The sequence below is a fragment of the Rattus norvegicus genome, chromosome 19 (assembly GCF_036323735.1).
Source record: "Rattus norvegicus strain BN/NHsdMcwi chromosome 19, GRCr8, whole genome shotgun sequence".
Lineage (NCBI taxonomy): Eukaryota > Metazoa > Chordata > Mammalia > Rodentia > Muridae > Rattus > Rattus norvegicus.
This window is the reverse complement of record NC_086037.1, coordinates 16151273-16169835: the sequence shown is the minus strand read 5'-3', so window position 1 is coordinate 16169835 and position 18563 is coordinate 16151273. Positions and strand designations below refer to the sequence as shown.

Below are 18563 nucleotides of genomic sequence, written 5' to 3'. Positions count from 1 at the left end.
GTACAGAACTAACAATTGAAAGTTGACACACCTTAGTACAAAGGGAGGTCACCTCAGCATTTCCCCTTTTACTCCAAGAAATACCTTTAATTTAACATTAATAAGCTAGATAAAATAAGAAAACTTATGAGATGCATCAGGTAAGAATTACTGTCACAATATTCTGTCCATTCGTATTTTGCAAAATTGGAGAAGGTACTTCATTATCTAAATTATATTAGTCTAAAATTTTGTACCTAAATCATTTTCTATCCCTTTTTAAGCTTTGTATCCCTTATCTATCATAACTTGCATTTATTAACCATAATAAGTCTTCTGAGACCAAATGTACTTTCATTAATTCCAAACAATTTAAGCGTTTATGTCTTTCATCCTTAAAATTTGACACATTTTTTTGCGTACAAATTTTCTTTTTCTTTTTCTTTATTCAGCTTCCACACGAAGATTATTTTTGCTCTGATTTAGAGCAGGATGCAAGGATGGAGTGCAGACCTGAGGGGAGGGCAGATGAATGGAGTTGAGCTGCAGGATGTGAGGTTCACAGAGAATAAATAAGAAGTTAAAAAAAATAAGAAATAAGCACAGTGGGGATGAAGCTGTGAATGCTTGGCATGGGAGGTTTGGCAGTGGACTGGGCATTTTAGGGGTGGGGTGGGATTGGCGTGGGTTCTGGAGTAGTAAGGTTGGTGTCTGTTCTTGTCTTTTGGGGAAACTCCTCGGTCTTCTCCCATCCCTCCTCATCCTCTACCCCCACCTCCAACCGCCATAACTGCCTCCTACCACAGCAGCGGCTTCTGGGCATCAGCCTCTTTCTGCTCAAGCTCTTCTATGTGCTCGGGGGTGGTACAAGCTTTTAAATGTCCCAGGCAGTGGTCAGACCACACACACTGTCCTGGCATCCCCATCCTCTCTCAGGACTTATCGTGCCAGAGCAGTTATCACAGGAGTTTTGATACTGCTGTGGACTGTCCATAGAGCCCTGCTTGCTGAGCCTCCCATGTCCACCCTGTTCCTGTCCAGGTTCCTGGCTGTCACATTTCTGCACGATGGTGAACAAGTTTGTTTTTCTGATTCTCATAACAAGAAAAGGTTAAGACTAAACTATCTAATCTTCAACCCCATCCAAGATCTGAGGAGGAGAAATGTTGCCTGAATAAAAGGAAATTCAGAGCAAACAGTTTCCAAATCTAAAGAAATGACAGAAATTGTTGGCTACCCTGGGAGTCAGTCAGCAAATATTCCTGTGTCACTGTGGCATCCACCTTCAACTCACTGGGCCAGGAGCTCTGACAACAATCCTTTGAAGCAGGTCACTTGAAGGACTATCCTATTTTTTTTTCCAAAAACTGGGACACAGACTTCCCCATGATCAACTTCTGCACAGTCTGGACAGCTTTCTGGCAGCAGTAGAGGTAAGTGGGTAGTATTTCACCCAATGGTTCTTTAGAGCCCATCATCTTTTTCAGAATAGATTGGGGACACTACCAGGAGTTGAGGTCTCTCCCACTGTGAAAAGCCTTTAACTATTAGGACATCTGAAATGGCAGATTCTTCAGATCTCTAAAGGATTTGAGAACCACCTTTGTATGTAATGTCTATCTCAGTGGACAAATGTGGCTTTTTTCCCAAGGGATTTACTTCCTACTTAACTATAAAACATACACAGGAAGTTAAATAAAGCTTATTTCTGTACCTAACTAAAGCAGTACCTAACATGACTGGAAGACTGATTATTTATAGTTGGAAAGTACTAGCTTGAATTCCTTAATTATCCACGGCAGTGTGCAGTAGTAATTTTATAAAATTAGAATTTTACACCACATTGTGAATAAGTTGCATATACTTATATCTTAAAAATGAATTGAATCATTTATGCAAATACAATTTTAAATTCTATCATCATTCAAAAATCCATGCCATCCTAAAATATTTGAGACTTGGTATTGCTTTCTAGTATAAATAGAGATACAGTGATCTATGATTTTGTCATTTTAGTCCCTTCTCCTGATTTCCCACAACATTAGACAGAGAATTGAGGAGAGAAAGAGAAAGGAAGAAAGATATTCCTGATTCGAATCTGCTTTACTGTTTCCTCCCTGACCATGGCCAGTAAGAACTTGCAACCAACCCCCTAACTGACAATAATCATCTACAGCCCACGGCAGACAAATAACCACCCACCCACCCTTCCTCCTGAGAATGAGGGGGTCATGTTCCTTTAAGTTGCTTCCCAATGTGTGTGGGGTGACAACATGTTTTGGGGACCTTACAACAATTGGGACATTTTCCAAATCCTGGGAGATCTTGCAGTTTCCTATGCGTCCAGACCCTGAATGTGGAGGGATTAACTGAAGTCCTGGCTACATTAACAATGGAAAATACAAACACACATTCCTACTATATGAGGAAGGTCACCGGGTATCTACCCCTTGAAGTTTGCTCAAAACAATTAGTCAATTAGCTTTTTATTTATCTTCAGGTCACTTCTTAGTAAACAGGCAGAAAAGAGACAGATTGTTTGCCAAATTATATCAATTGCTTCTAAGCCAGCCACCAATAGAGTTCCTGCCGTCCTTTGAAGTCTCATCAGAGAGGCTCTATTTTGCACAGACTCACAATACTTATGTCTCCCATGTGGCAAACTAAAACAACTGTTAAGATCTCCTTAAATAATTCAACAGTTTTCCCAATCCAAAGTCTCCCACCCTCCTCCAAAAAATCAAGAGATTCCTCACAAACATCTCCACTCACTTCGGTACCAGTTTATATATCAGTCACATTTCTGTTACTGCAGAAAAATACTATGACCAAGAACAACTCAAGGAATACAGTTCTTCACATTGTGGTAACCAACCCCAACTACCAAATTATTTCATTGCTAAGTCATAAATGTAAGGTTGCTTCTGTTTTAAATTGTAATGTAAATATCATGTATAAAGTATGTCTCATATGTGGTTGTTCCCTGAAGGGCTTGCAACCCACAGGTTGAAAACTGCACTTGTGTGTGGTGGTGGGAGGGGGGGTTGTGAGTTTTTTGTTTTGTTTGTTTGTTTTCCTTTTTGTCAAAACCCAAATGCTGATAAGAACATAGGCCAATATCAGGCTCTTCAGTTTTATTCCATTAGGCACTGTGTCTGCTCTCATGATATTAACATGCTGGTTTTTCTTTTTTACTATTCCCCAAAATGAAGGTGAAATCATTAAAGGTGATGCCTCCCGCAGTGCTTTACTGTCTTATTAGTTAGCAGTGTCTGCCTGCCCTGCTCAGTTGTGCTTTCATGTGAGTTCTGAGATTTTTTTTTCATTCCCATGAAGATCTGTATTGGGATTATAATGGGATGGATTTAAACCTGTAGATGACTCTGGTAGGATTCGATATAATAATATAAATCATACTGATACATGAAAATGAGAGGTCTCTTCATTTTCTGGTTTCTTCAGTTTTTTTTTTTTTTATTTTTCCTAGTGATTTCATTTTAACAAGTCTTTACTTCCTTAGATATTACAAGATTTTTATTCTGAATGGGTTTGTTTTCTTGGCTTCTTTCGTCATATTTATTGTTGGTATACAGGAGTTCTATTGATTTTACTGTGATTTTAGTGAATGTGTCCATGAGCCATAGGAGTTTGCTAGTGGTTTCGTAGTGGTCTTTATATATGGATTATATGGCCGGCAAATGAGAATACTCTGACTGCTTTCTTTCATATTAACATGCCTTTCCATCTCTCTATTGTCATATTGTTTGGATAAGACTTCACATACTAGTTGAATTAGATGAAAAGAATGAACATCTGTGACTTATTCCTGATTTTAGTGGAAATCCATTATGATTTCCTCCAGTTAGGATGCTGTTGGCCTTGCATATCACCTTTATAATGTTAAGGTATGTCTTCTCCATATCCCAGATTCTCCAGGACTTTTGCATTAATCACTGTGGGATTTTGCCAAAGAGATTGTCTGCCTCTACTGCAGTGATCATGTGTTTCCTGTTCTTGGTTTTCTGTGGTGAATTGTTTATTCATTTGTATTTGTTGAAACATTCTTGCACCTCTGCAGTCAAGCCAGCTTGATCACGGTACCTGACACTTTTGGTAAATGTCTGAATTTTATTTTCCAGAATATTATTGAGAAATTTTTCACTTAACTGTTCCTTCCAATCTTAGTTTCTTTTCTATGCTGTGAAGAGACACCATGAGCAAGGGAACTTGTAGAAGAAAGAGTTTATTTCAGCTTACAGTTTCAAGGATCATGAGTCTATGAATATTATGCTGGGGTACACGGCAGCAGGTAGGACACCATGTTTCTAGAGAACTGGCTGAGAGCTTACATCTTATGTGCAAGTCGGAGACAGAGAAAGTTAGTGTTAACTATAGATGGTGTTGAATTTGGAAACCTCAAAGCCCAATCCCATACACTCCTCCAACAAATCCGTATCTTATAATTCTTCCCGAATATTTCCACTAACCAGCAACAAACATTCATATATGTGAGTTTATGGGGGCCATTATCATTCAAATCACCATATTCCACTCCCAATTCCCCATAGGTTCTTAAACATATCATAATAAAAATACATTAGCTCAGCTTCCAAAACCCCTGTAGTCTTTCAGTCTCTACACAGTTTATCCACAGTGCTTTTCGACACTCCAGGAAGTCCCTTAATTATTCCCCTATGAAATCAAAAGGCAAATTGCATACATCCAATGTGTAATGCCAAAAATATGTTGTCATTTCAAAGGGAAATTGGGAATGTGGTGAGCCAGTTCAAGGCATTAACCCAACCGGGCACACTCCACATTCTCTACTTCTGATGCATGACAAAGGGATTAGATGGGTCCACTGCTCTGGCTTTGCTGACTGCAACATAATTCCTAAAACTATGTTGTATCGCATAGATCTGTGGTGGTTGTGTTTTCATTGTCACTCATTTCTAGGAATTTTAATTTTTCCTTATGTGTTCTCCCTTGGCCCTTTCAGTAGTGTGTTGTTTGTGTTGCTGACCTTCCACGAGAGTGTGTACTGACTGCACTTTCTATTGTGTGATACCAGTTTGATTCCTGTGTGCCTAGATAGAATGCGTGACACTACTTCTGCTTTCTTATCTTTCCTGAGGGCTGTTCTGTGTCCTAATCCGTGGTCAATTTTGGAGACAGATCCACAGGCTGATAGAAAATATATGTATAGTTCAGTGTAGTTTGTTAGGTCCATTTGACTGATGATGTCACTGAATTCTGCTCCTCCTCTTTTGTTTATTTGCATGTGATCTGCCAAGTGGTCAGAATAGACTATTAAAAACAATCACAACCAGTATTATAGCTAATGGGTAGTTTCAGATCTATCTGATAATTATATATTTAAATTTGTGACTGCTGTGTTTAATATGTATATATTTAGAATTGTAGTATCTTTTGGTAATTGCAAAGTATGAAATGAATGTCCTTACATCTTCTGGACAGGATTGGTTTGAAATCTATTCTGTCAGCTGCATAGAGAAACTGCATAGAATTGCTATAGGGACCTGTGTCTTAGGTCTGTTTCCCTAGTATATCCTCTACATCTCTCATGATGGTGATCCTGTTTCTGGCTAAATAATGTCTGTTCACTGGGGAATTGAGTTTAGTGACATGCAAATATTATTTAAACCTATGTATTTAATTTTGTTAATTTTTGTGGGTTTTATTGGCTTCTTTTGATTGACTGTTCTAGTTTTGTTAAATTATTTCCTGTTTCCTCTGGTATTTTATCCTTCTCTTCAAACTAAAGTATTCCTTTTAGGATCCTCTATAGAGCTCCTTACTGGTTATAAATATTTTGTAAATTTATTCATCATATACCTTAATCAGCACAGTAGCTGGGCAGCTGCCTGCCCTCCATGGTATCAGATCTACTTTCCAAACAATAACGCTCAACTCTTACTGACTGTGTAGCATCTTGGCTGCTCTTTGTTCCACTTGGACAGCCCTCAGGACCAGGCTCTCCTCTCCCTTAACCCATGGCTGCTGTCCTCTTCCTCTCTCCTCTCCATCACATACGTTCTTCCTTTATTCTCTGGCAGCTTCTTCTTCCTTCTTCCCTCCTCATGATCCTCTCTAGCAAAGACCTCAAAGCTCACCTCCCCCATCTCTCTGCTGTGCAGCTGTTGGCTGGTGGCTTCTTTATAATCACAGTTAACTGGGAGCAGGGTCAGCTTTTGGGGGTTTGCCAGTAGTGAGTTCTGCAAATTAGCATTAAATAAAAGCAGAATTAGAGCAATACACTACAGGGATTTCTTTAGTTTTGTTTTGGTGTAAGTTTTCTTTTACCTTTTCACTTTTTATTTTATTTTTGGCTATTTTTTTATTAATTGGTTATTTTATTTATTTACATTTCAACTGTTGTCCTGCTTTCCACACTTCCCTCATCATATCTTACATCCCATTTCTGCTCAGCTTTGCCTATATGACAGTGTTCCCCCACCTACACATATCCATTCCCACATCACAACTCCAGCATCTACTTTTGGTGGGCAACAGGCCTCAGCGTAGTCAATGGATTCCTGCCACATGGGTGCCACTTAAATCAGTCCTCTTCTACACAGTTACCTAGAACCATAGACCCTGTATATACTTTGGCTGGCAGTTTATTCCCTAGGAGCTGGGGGATTGGTGACAGAGGGTCTGGTTAGATATTAAAGACCAATAGTTGCTGCTTTCTCTTCTTTTTCTGGTTATGGGTTAAATGGTGATTGTGTGCTTCATTTTTTGAAATTATTGAGAGATGATTTATTTCTTGGTTTTTCTTGGGTATAGTTTAGCTCATTGTCTTGGAGTTTCCCTACTACAATACTCTGTTGTGCTTTCTTAGAGAAAAATATTGTTTAAATTTGGTTTTGTCATGAAATATTTTGGTTTCTCCATTTATGGTGATTGAGAATTATGCTGGGTATAGGATCCTTGGTCCGCATTACATCTGCCCAAGATTTTCTGGCTTTTGGAGTCTCTGTTGAGTAGTCTGGTGTAATTCAGATAGGTCTGAACTTATTTGTTACTGGTTATTTATACCTTACCCCTCTAATGATCTTTCTTTGATCTGTGCATTCAGTGTTTTAATTATTATGTTAATGGAGGAATTGTTTCTGGTATGATTAAATTGGCATTCTGTAGGCTTGTTGTACCCTCATGGCCTTTTCTTTCTTTACCTTATGGATGTTTTCTGCTATGATTTACTGAATATGCTTACTGGACCTGTGAACTGGAAATCTAAATTCTCTTCTATTCTATTATCCTTAGGTTTGGACTTTTAATTCTGTCCTGAAATTCATGGATGTTTTGTATTCAATAAACCATACATGGTTATTTGAGATGGGTATTTTGTGATTTGTGGGGTGATCTCCTTGACCCCAACTCTTACATTTAGTACCACGTTTTATAATGAAACAAGGTCAAGAATGGTGACCTCTTGCCATAAACTATATGAAAAAGGCAGGTGAATTAATGTGTGTCAAGTATCAGTAGATTCCTGGGTGGTTTTTGCTCCGGGTTGGCCATATGCAACAGTTTCAAAAGCCCAAGTTTGATGTTCCTTGGGATTCCCAAGATGATGCACTCAGACCTGACAGACAACACCCAGAATCCTCGTCAAAGAAATTGATTTATAAAATCGAGGGAACGTTACTAAGTCATGTTACAAAATATTTGATCACACTGTGATCTCCAAGAATGTATTATTTACTGAAAAACTAGTGTATGGTATAGCAGGGCCATGGCACAGACATTTAAAGCAAGAGTTGTTTATTCATGTAAACATGGACTTAATTACGGTATGGCTCACCTACCACACACATTTATGGCAAAGGTAAAAAGTGCACTTAGGTCCAGCAGATCAAGACACAACGTGAAAGGAAATCTAGATAACTAAACCAATGGAAAGTTTTTGAGTTAAAGGACTTTTAAGAAAGTGTTCAGAGGGAACAGGAATGCTCTTCTTCTGGGAGGTCAGTGAATCAGGAAAGACAGTTGGGAGCTTTACTTGACTTCAGCATCTGACTCCTGAAACTTCATTGGTAAAATTAATGTCTGGAATTTTGGATTGTAAAACAACAGGTTGGCCCTGCAGCTTTGGGCAAGGCCCATGGACAAAGAGATCGCACCTGATGGGAACAATCTTAAAAGCCATCTGATTCTGGTAAGTCACCTGAGAAGTCCTCAAGGAGAGAGGAATGAATGGGTAGCACCATAATAGAAGGCTTTAGGATCTCGGATAGTGCTACTCTAGAAGCCTTGGAAATAGAAGCAGAAAATGTAAAGCTAAATGACTTCACAGGAATTAGCTCATTTCTGATTATGATTTTTTCATATTGGTATTTTATATTTATTCTTTTTTTAAAATTTAAATCAAGAGCCTTAGGTTGTAAGGTGAGGCGGTCTTAGAATCAGAAAATGCTTAGAACACTTGTATGGCGCCCCACAACTAACACTATCTGGCTACAAATTCTACTTTTAATCTCGTCATCATCGACAGCTTCCATTTAACCAGCAGGGTCCATGCCAGGCAGACACTGAGCAGGTTGTATGTTCTGTTAATCTCCACAACAACCCAATTCAGCAGAAACACCCCCATTTTACAGGTGAAGAAACCACAGCTCAAAGCAAATGTGTATCAGGGTCCCCTCAGTCTCACTGGCTGTCACTTAGACCCACATCCTTCTCTGTAAAGGGAAGCCATGGGCCTGATGTGGCTGTGCAAGCTGACTCTGCTGAGATGATCAATGCTATTCTTGACCCTGGGAGAATTTAACACAAGGTGAGCCCACAGACTCCTGGGATAGATTCTGCCTCTGGGTTCTAGGGTGGGACACAGTATCCCTTGTCGTGGGTCTCTACTCACATGAGGAGTCTGCTCCCATGTGTCAGCTTCTATGGCAGTGGTTCTCAACAGTCCTACTACTGCAACCCTTTAATACAGCTCTTCATACTGTGATGATCCCCTCCATAAAATTATTTCATTGCTACTTCATAAATAATATTGCTACTCTTAGGAGTCATAATGTACAAGGTATCTGATATGCAATCTCTGTGAAGCAGTTGCCACCCACAGGTTGAGAAATATTGCTCTATAAACTTTTTTTTTTAATGAAAGGCTTTCACCTCAGAAGTACCTGGAGCAGTTGTAAGAGCCCTGAAATACTGACAAGTTTTGGCAGGCCCAAGACTGCTTGCCTTAATGACAACAGAGATTCCTGGCTAAAGGCACAATCTGAAATCACTGTCCCCAGGTCATTTCTTGCCTAAGTTTTCCCTCATTACAATGTCTGTCTGCTTGGACATGTCTGTCCAGGAAGCCAGTCAATGTAGTCTCTGATACAGACAGAATGCTAAAGGCAAGAATGCTTTCCCTCTGTTGGCCCACAGTCATTTCTATAGAAGTAAGTTCAAATCCCCTGTGGATAAATGTGTGTCTCTCACATGGTGTGTGAGACTTGAAATGTCAACCGTTTGAGTTGACAAAAAACAAATTTCACTTCAGATTTACAGCTGACTAAAAATTATTTTTGGGAGAATGCAGAGGGTGGCCAGGCCTGCAGAGTCAGATCCCCTCCCTGCCTGGGATGATCCCACCCTTAGTAGACTTCAGCTTCACCTATAAGGTGTAATCAGAAAAATCTGACCTTAAGATTCTGAAGTCCACAATATGCAAACCCCTAAAGTTGGTAAACGGCCTATATGGGGGTTTTCTCCAGTTTAAACTATTCTGGCTTCTTTTCTCTCTTGTGCTGCAATCTGTTCTCTCAGGCCTGTTGGTCCTGGAAGGACCTGGGTTCAAGTCAAGGCCTCGTGGGTGGGGAGGAAGATGTTCTGTTGTGTGAATGAGTATGGATTAAGAATGTAGCCCCACCAACAGATTGGGAAAAGATCTTTACCAATTCTACAACAGATACAGGGCTTATATCCAAAATATACAAAGAACTCAAGAAGTTAGACCGCAGGGAGTCAAATAACCCTATTAAAAAATGGAGTTCAGAGGCAAACAAAGAATTCACAGCTGAGGAATGCCGAATGGCTGAGAAACACCAAAAGAAATGTTCAACATCTTTAGTCATAAGGGAAATGCAAATCAAAACAACCCTGAGATTTCACCTCACAGCAGTGAGAATGACTAAGATCAAAAACTCAGGTGACAGCAAATGCTGGCCAGGATGTGGAGAAAGAGGAACACTCCTCCATTGTTGGTGGGAGGCAGACTGGTACAGCCATTGTGAAAATCAGTTAGAGGTTTCTCAGAAAATTGACATTGAACTACCTGAGGACTGAGCTATACCTCTCTTGGGCATATACCCAAAAGATGCCCCACCATATAAAAAAGACACGTGCTCCACTATGTTCATAGCAGCCTTATTTATAATAGCCAGAAGCTGGAAAGAACCCAACAGAGGAATGGATACAGAAAATGTGGTACATCTACACAATGGAATATTACTCGACTATCAAAAACAATGATTTTATGAAATTCATAGGCAAATGGATGGAACTGGAAAATATCATCCAGAGTGAGGTAACCCAATCACAGAAAAACACACATGGTATGCATTCATTGATAAGTGGCTATTAGCCCAAATGCTTGAATTACCCTAGATGCACAGAACACATGAAAATCAAGAAGGATGACCAAAAAGCAAATGCTTCACTCCTTCTTTAAAAGAGGAACAAGAATACCCTTGGCAGGGAATAGAGAGGCAAAGATTAAAACAGAGGTAGAAGGAACACCCATTCAGAGCCTGCCCCACATGTGGCCCATACATATACAGCCATCCAATTAGACAAGCAAAGAAGTGCAGGCTGACAGGAGCCGGATGTAGATCTCTCCCGAGAGACACAGCCAGAATACAGCAAATACATAGGCAAATGCCAACAGCAAATCACTGAACTGAGAATGGAACCCCTGTTGAAGGAATCTTAGAAAGGACTGGAAGAGCTCAAGGGGGTTAAGACCGCATATGAACAACAATTCCAACCAACCAGAGCTTTCAGGGACTAAGCCACTACCCAAAGACTGACCCTGGGCTCCAACTGCATACGTAGCAATGAATAGCCTAGTAAGAGCACCAGTGGAAGGGGAAGCCCTTGGTCCTGCCAAGACTGAACCCCCAGTGAACGTGATTGTTGGGGGGAGGGTGGTAATGGAGGGAGGATGGGGAGGGGAACAGCCATATAGAAGAGGGGGGGTTAGGAGGATGTTGGCCCGGAAACCGGGAAAGAGAATACAATCAAAATGTAAATAAGAAATACTCAAGTTAATAAAGAAAAAAAAAAAAAAAGAATGTAGCCCCACTCTGACTGGCCAACTAAGCTCCAGAAAATCTTCCCCAATCTCAAAACTGGGCCATGTGGGAGCCTAAACTGTTTAAAGGGGAGAGCTGAGTGCTTTCTCCTGGAAGAAATACTTGGGGGTTGACTGTCACTTGTGAACCTTCTGTGTTAAGTCACTTCTCAGAAGGGAAGCTTTCCTCTAACTCTTCCATGGGACCCACCCAGCACTGGGGCCTGAGGATCCTATGTTGTTGCAGCTCTGAGCTGGGAGGGGGAGCTCTCACCCTGGCATGGAGAAGCCTGTATTCACAGCTGATCTAGATCTGAGGAACAGGGGCTTTTGAAGACGCATGTGAGAGTATCTCTTGCAGGAGAGCCCAGTCTGCAGGGAAAGTCACACAGGACAGCGAAAAGTGACTTCGCAACAAACACAGGGAATGGGAACCAGGGAGGGCACTGGATGGATGGTCGGAGAGTTTGAGAAAGCCTGCATCTCCCTGAAGGACTTCCCACAACCATAAGTCCCACCACTGTCCCCTTCTCACAGGGGAGGCTCAGCAAAGCCTGCCACCTGCTGGGATCCCTGCAAACTAAAACCAGAGTGGAGAACTGAGGAAAGCACTTTGGTGGAGGGGGAGACACAAGTCTCCAGGGCCAGGTCAGCCTTCTGTCCCTTTGGTTCTCCTCACTTCACAGAGGTGCCTATTGAAAGGTGAGGCAAGCCGGGATCTCAACAGTCTTTGGCCAAAGAAGTGAGAGCCCACGGGGCAGAGCAAGGCAAAGCAGAGCCAGGCAGAACAAAGTGAAGCCCTGCCAGTCAGCAAATAGGCCTTGCGCATGTGGGACTGGTGGCAGCAGTGCTTGCCCTTGCTCTCCTGGTGGTGCAGAACACCTGCCTGGATGTGGGGAAACTCACAGTGGCTTGTCCTCCAGCTGCAACTGCCAGTGCTTGGGGAGGGGGAAGTTGAAGATGCTCCCATGATCCTCCGATTTCCGGCCCACTTTGTCCATGTTCAAGGCTGTGGTCAGCCCCGCCAGAAGCCCCGAGGACAGGGAGAGCAAGCACAACTGGCCAGCAACCACCATGGGCATCTGCGGTGGGACCCAGGCCAAGTAGCCACAGAGGTGCACCAGGCAGCCAGGCACCAGCCCCAAGCCTGTGCATACTGAGGCCAATGACACTCCACTAGTCCCTCCCACCATGCACATCCCACCCCTGGCAGGCAAGATCTCTCTGTCCAGGGCTTCCCCCAGACCTCCAACTACCACCAGCTCAATGAGCCCTTACTTAATTCTTGTTAACCATAATGGCTTGTCATAAAAGGTCATTGGGAAAGTCAATGATGAGATGAAAGCCTTAAAAGAAAACTAGAGAGACTTACGGAAATGAAGAAGAAAGCTCTCTTCCCAGTAGGAGCCTGGCAGTCCCAAGCTCAGGGCACCTCATGTCCAGTCTTGAACCCAGCATGCATTGTTGTGGAGAACCTGCCTGCTTAAGGACCTGGCTTCCCACTCATTCTCCTGAGATGATGACTTTAATTCTTTTAATTTTTACTGGTTATTTTCTTCATTTCCATTTCATGTGTTATCCCCTTTTCCAGTTTCCTTTCTCCACGATGCAGAGTCCAGCTCACAAGCCTGAGCAGCTGCAGCCATAGTGCACCATGGGGGATCCTGGGGCAGACTGTTTCATCACCAAGATCCTGTGGACCCACAGGGGCTGCATGACCTTAAAGGAACTGCAGAGTAGGATCAGGCTCCAGAGGCAGAGCTCTATGAGCTGCTGGGCAAGACTGCTTATTCCTATTGGAGACTGGAGATCAGGCAGGGATCACGCTGTAGGTGGCAGCTACTACTGAAGCCTGTGGCTTCAATCTCAAGTGCATCCAGGGACCATGCTACAGATTGCCCAAGCCTCTGCAAGCTCAAACTTCTGGGACAGAGTCATTATGCAATATCCCAGAGAAACCTCTGCAAATATTCACACCAAGTTTTAGGAACAGAGCTTCCAGGTCCTGAAGAATCATGAGCTTTCTGGGCTTAACCAAGAGGAGCCGGCCTTCTTCCTGGTACAGGGGGATGCTTTTCTCCTGCAAAAGTTACTACAAAGGAGACAGCCACAAACAGATCTGCTTGAAGCCACAGCCATGCAAGAGAGTCCAAGTCTGTGAGCACTTCACCCAGGCCAACTGCTGTTACCTCAACTGACTCAGGTCTCATGACCTGATGGACAGGAAGGTGCTGACCTCCGTGACTGAGCACGGGCTGACTTCTGATGGGGTCCAGAACATCCAGGACATCTGCAACAACAAACACATTAGGAGGAGACCCACTGGCATGAGAGCTCCCAATGAACATCATAGCAGCAGGGCACACAGAGACAGAAGCAAAAGCAGAGACTGATTCCTTCCAAACAGCCTAGGATTTCTCTCCCATGTCTCATTTTGGCATCTGGTTCACCTTGTCCAGATGTCACCAGCTGTAAGGATTCCCCGGAGGACTTGTCTACAGCTGTCACTCAGGAGGTCAAGAACCTGGGGACCCAGGACTCTGCACAGCTTTCCTTGGTCTCATCTAAGGCTGCTGGTGTGTGAGGACCCAGTCACATGAGAGCAAGCCAGGGGTTTTCTGAGAATGGAGATCTGGATGCTTCTTTTCTAGAAATCCTACTGATTCTTTGTAAGCTCCTGCCTCCTCTGCTGGCTTTCTTCTTGCTGCAGCAAAAAGAGATGAATCCATGTCCATGAGAACAGGCATGCCTTCTGGACACTGCATGGAGGTCAAGGGAAAGAATGAGGCTCCAGACATCGATTACATCCCATTTTAAATGGCTCTATTGATGGGGTGACAATGGAAGAAGCAACAGACTCAGGAATTCTAGGTAAAAGGAGAAACTCAGGGAAGGAGTTTGGCAATGTTCCTTCTCTTTCAATTCAGTGGAATAATTGAAGCACTATTGTTATTGGGTCTTCATTAAAAGTCTGGTAGAAAGGATGCATTAAAGCCATGTGGCCCTGATTATTATTATTTTTAATTTTTGGAGTGGCAGCCTTTAATGACTGTATCTATTTTCTTATGGGAATTATTCATTACCTTCCCAGATCTGTATTTAACTTGGTATTTGTTATCTGTTAGAAAAATCACCAGTATCAAAGAGATTTTTCACTTTTCTGTAGTAAAGGCCTCTGAAGTAAGCCCTAATGATTGTTGAATTCACTCAGTGTCCTTTGTTATATCCCCCTTTTCATTTCTGATTTGGTACTTTAGATATAGGCTCTGTGGTTTGTCTGTCTTGTGGATCTTCTCAAAAAAAAAAAAAAAAGCCAGCTCTTGCTTTGCTTGGCTCTTTGTATCATTCTCTTTGTTTGTAATTGATTGATTTTAGTTCTGAGTTTATTTCCTGCCATCAAATCCTACCAGATTCTCTATGGGATGAGGCTTTACCTCACCTTGGTAACAGCAGCATGTGATACATGAAGCTTTTGCTGCTCTCTGTAGTGGGGATGACGTCACAATTTCACTGAAAACCATGCACAGCCTCGTTTTAGACTGTATTAAAGTAGCCCACGATTTCAGTGCTCCCTGCAAGGTGCCATGAGACAGTAGTAACATGAGTCTGCCTGCACCTCGACAGTTTTCACTAGGGACTTCTGAGTGATTTTATGAAAATTTATAGTGAGTTCATGGATGAACATGCACAAACACAAACGCACACACACACACTTTACTGATTGGTGCACATTCTTTCCACACAAAGAAGAAAGTGAGTATTAATGAAAACACACCAATAAAGGAATCGATGGACGGGGTTGTGGGGAAGCTGGGGCTTAGAGTTATTTAAAGGCCCTGTGCAGGCTCTCCTTCTGTTGGAGGCTAAACTTCAAGTGCAATGGGGTTCTTTATTTTCTTTCTGTATAGCACACAGAGCTAGGGTGGAAACTAGGTTTTGAGCATATTTGGCAAGTACTAGAACACTGAATTAATTCCTAGGTCTGGAACCCTATTAATGTTCTACAGAATTACAGGGCAGGCTGGATGAAGACTCTCAGCTGACAATGTGGACATCTCAAGACAGGCACTGGACAATGGCTGACAGACTTGTATGAAGACTGGAAATGTTTTGCTATCTCAGAGGAAAAGAAGGCCCCTCCGACTACACTGTACTCTAAGGACAGTTTATTCAGGTAAGGGATGACATGAACTATTGTCTCATGTCACAGATGTCAGCACAAAATATCCTAGGTATTGTATGCCAATGGTAGCATTAACAGAACAAATCACACAGTGTTGTGAAGATATAGAATATGACTATATGTAGCAAGAACCAGGCCTCTTCTAGTTTCTAAGATCATACCTGAGAACCTCAAATATAGTAATAATGTGATAATGTGGTATAAGTCTAGTTACAACTAGTTTCTATTGTGACACAGATGACTCTTTTTGTGTCATGGTCAGCTTATAATGAATGACTAGACCTAAGCATGAGAATAACCAAATACTACATTGCTTCTCTAGCTGCTGAGCTTTTAAAAGCCCTGGTATGACAGCAAGCTTTTGTGGACATCTGGATTATTCCTTCTGTACTTTAACTCTCTAAGTCAACCCCACTCTGAGTAAGTCAGTTCCATTCCATAAGTTGGAAATCAGTCAACTGGAAAAAAATACTTTCTCAATACAAACACAGATTGGCCATGGAAAAAGGGCAGCTTGAACTGTCCCACCTAGGTCCTGGGCTTGCACAGGCCTGCTCTCCAAAAGAAACGTGTGTTCACAGCTGCAGGCTGCATTCACTGTGGATGCTCTTGAGGTTCCTCCCTAAACTGCTTAGATTAAGATAATTTTGTTGCCATCTATCAAAAGAATTCATTATGCCAAACTGGCCTTTCTTCTGAACCTTCTGTTCTGTGGGCAGGGCAAAATCTCCAGCAACCCTCACAGCAATGTGGGCTGCCAATCTGGGACTCAGAATTATACCAGTGCAAACCAAGAACAGGGCAACTGGAAGAGACCTCATTGGGTTGTAGGAACCTTCTGTTCTGAGTCACTTCTCAGAAGGGGCACTTTGCTCTAACTCCTCCATGAGACCCAACCAGTACTGGGGCTGGAGGATCCTTAGGTGTGGCAGCTCTGAGCTGGGAGGGGGAGCTGGCACACTGACATGAAGAAGCCTGTTTTCACAACTGATCTGGATCTGAGGAACAGGTGCTTTTAAAGAAGCATGTGAGAGTACCTCCTGCAGGAGAGCTCACTCTGCAGGGAAAGTCACACAGGACAGTGAAAAGTGGCTTCCCAACTTCCACAGGTCCTGTGACCCCAGGGAGGGCACCAGATGGTCCAAGAGTTTGAGAAAAGCCTGCATTTCCCTGAAAGACTTCCCTCAACCATAAGTCCCACCACTGTCCCAGACTCACACCTGAGGAACAGCAAAGCCTGCCACCTGCTGGGGTCCCCACAAACTGAACCCAGAATGGAGAACTGCAGGAAAGCACTTCGGGGGAGGGGGGAGACACAAGTCTCTGGGGCCAGGCCTGGGGTCTGTCCCTTAGGCTCTCCTCACCTCTGTTAGCCTCCTAGTGCAGAGTGCTGCAAGCCGGGATCTCAAAAGTCTTGGGCTGAAGAAGTGGGAGAAGGTAGCAGCAGTGGCAGTGGGGTCGACAGGGGAGTCGAAGACGGAATGGTAGCAACGCAAGCAGCGGCGGTGAGGGCGGAGGCCGGGGGTGGGGGGCGAAGGAGAGGACGGGTGTGGGGGGGTCGGGGCGGGGGCAGGGTAGGGGCGAGGGCAGGCTGGGGGCGGGGGTTGGGATGGGTCTGAGTGGAGGGCAGTGGTGGGACTGGGAGGGGGGGATGGGTCGGAGGCGATGTCCAGTGCGGGTGTGAGGCGGGGGCGTGGGCAGGGGCAAGAGCAGGGGCGGGGGCTGGGGCAGGAGCAGGGGCAAGCAGAGCAAAACCCAGCCCTGTCAGCTGGCGGATATGCTCTGGGGCGGGACAGACTCGCCCTGCAGCTCTATTGATGGGGTGACAATGGAAGAAGCAACAGATTCAGGAATTCTAGGTAAAAAGAGAAACTCAGAGAAGGGGTTTGGCAATGTTCCTTCTCTTTCAAATCAGAGGAATAATTGAAGCACTATTGTTATTAGGTCGTCATTAAACGTCTGGTAGAAAGGCTGCATTAAAGCCTAATGGCCCTCATATATATTTTTTAATTTTTGTAGTGGCATCGTTTAAATACTATCTATTTTCTTATGAGAATAATCTTATGAGTTAAATCCCACATTTGGATTTAACTTGGTATTTGTTATCTGTGTAGAAAAATTACCAGTATCAAATAGATTTTTCACTTTTCTGTAGTAAAGGACTCTGAAGAAGCCCTAATGATTGTTGAATTCACTCACATGTCTATTGCTTCATCCCCCTTTTCATTTCTGATTTGATAATTTAGGTATTGACACTGTGGTGTGTACTTAGTTTCAGAAAGGGGTTGTTTCTCTTATGGATCTCCTCAAAAAACAGCTCTTGCTTCCTATGACTCTTTGTATTATCCTCTTCGTTTGTAATTGAATGATTTTAGTACTAAGTTTATTTCCTGCCATCAAATCATACCAGACTCTCTGTAGGATAAGGCTTTGCCTCATCTTGGTAACAGCAGCATGTGATAAATGAAGCTTTTGCTGCTCTCTCTAGTGGTGATGACGTCACAATCTCTGTGTAAACCATCCACAGCCTGTTTTTAGGCTGTATTATAGTAGACCACCATTTCAGTGTTACCTGCCAGGTGCCATGGGACACTAGTAACACACGTCTGCATGCACCTCGACAGTTTTCATTACAGTCTTCTAAGTCATTTTATGAAAATTGATAGTGAGTTCATGGATGAACATACACAAACACCTGCACAGAAACACAAACAAACACAAACTCTCTCTCTCTCTCTCTCTCTCTCTCTCTCTCTCTCTCTCTCTCTCACACACACACACACACACACACACACACACACACACACATACACTTTACTGACATGGTACACATTCTTTGCACACCAAAAATAAAGTGAGCAGTAATGAAAACACACCAATCATGGAAGTGATGGAGGGAGCTGTGGGGAAGCTGGGGCTTAGAGTTACTTAAAGGCCCTGTGCAGGCTCTCCTTCTGTTGGAGGAGAAACTTCAAGTGCAATGTGGTTCTTTATTTTCTTTCTCTAAAGCACACAGGCTATGGTGGAATGTAGGGCTTTGAGCATGTTTGGAAAGTACAATCACACTGAATTAAATCCTAGGGC

General features: G+C 42.9%; 1 protein-coding gene and 1 pseudogene across 1 annotated transcript in view; one reads left to right on the top strand and one right to left on the bottom strand.

The window, feature by feature from the left end:
* LOC134483163 (disks large homolog 5-like) overlaps positions 1–18563 on the bottom strand; it is a 259049-nt gene that overhangs the window by 9855 nt on the left and 230631 nt on the right. The window lies entirely within an intron of this gene.
* Positions 12951–14422, top strand: LOC134483389 (zinc finger CCCH-type antiviral protein 1-like; annotated as a pseudogene).